A 799-nucleotide genomic window follows, 5' to 3' on the forward strand; every position below is an offset into this window, starting at 1 on the left:
TCCTTTGCCGATTCTCCCGAGGATGACGTCGTGCAGACTAATGTAGCCGGATTCGTCTGTGTGTTAGTATATGATTTTTGACACACCTAATATTTATCGTTGATAACAATATGAGTGCATTATTTTTTGTGTCATGACAATATGTTTTATATTTACAGGACCAATGTGGATGTCGAGAGGCAGACGTTTACGGTACTCAGCCCGCAACCTAGACCACTACCGAATACAGTGCTATTATTGTCGGATATACAATTTATGGATAGCCATTAAAGATATAGATATTTTTCTATTATTAAATATTATAAATGTGATAGAGGTAAACACAGCGAAATAAAATCTTTTCTAATAACATTATAAATTTTTACCTGGCGCTCACGTGACGTTTACGAGTTTAAGCTGCAAAAATGAATCATGTAACATCTTATAAAAATATTTTATAAGCATTTGTATTACTTTAATATTTACATTTATTGTGTTATATTCAAGCGATAAAATTAAGAAATACAGAACCCGGAGAATTTCAAACGGAATTTCTACGTTTGTATCACGCAATATTTTTCCCTCTTAATTCTTCGTATCTATTTGGTATAAGTTGAACTGTGTTAAATATATACGCGTACGCGAACTTTTATTGACACAAGCTTATTGATTTTCCAAAAATTTTCGAATAATTTTATATGGTTCAACAGCTGTTCATTCTATGTTGTACTTTTTCCACCTAAAATGAAATGTTTTAAAAATTTGAACGTTGCGAGATAAGAGGGATAAAAAAGTATAAAAAATACAAAAAAGGTACCAA

At 31.2% G+C, this 799-nt stretch overlaps 1 long non-coding RNA gene across 1 annotated transcript; it reads left to right on the top strand.

Annotated features, from left to right (window-relative positions):
• LOC112464882 lies at nt 1-443 on the top strand. Its single transcript, XR_003041960.1, has 2 exons — nt 1-62; nt 159-443. It is a non-coding gene; the product is annotated as an uncharacterized LOC112464882 (long non-coding RNA).
• Nucleotides 444-799: the final 356 nt, after the last annotated feature.

Source organism: Temnothorax curvispinosus, unplaced genomic scaffold (genome assembly GCF_003070985.1).
Source record: "Temnothorax curvispinosus isolate PA1 unplaced genomic scaffold, ASM307098v1 QBEX01014692.1, whole genome shotgun sequence".
NCBI lineage: Eukaryota > Metazoa > Arthropoda > Insecta > Hymenoptera > Formicidae > Temnothorax > Temnothorax curvispinosus.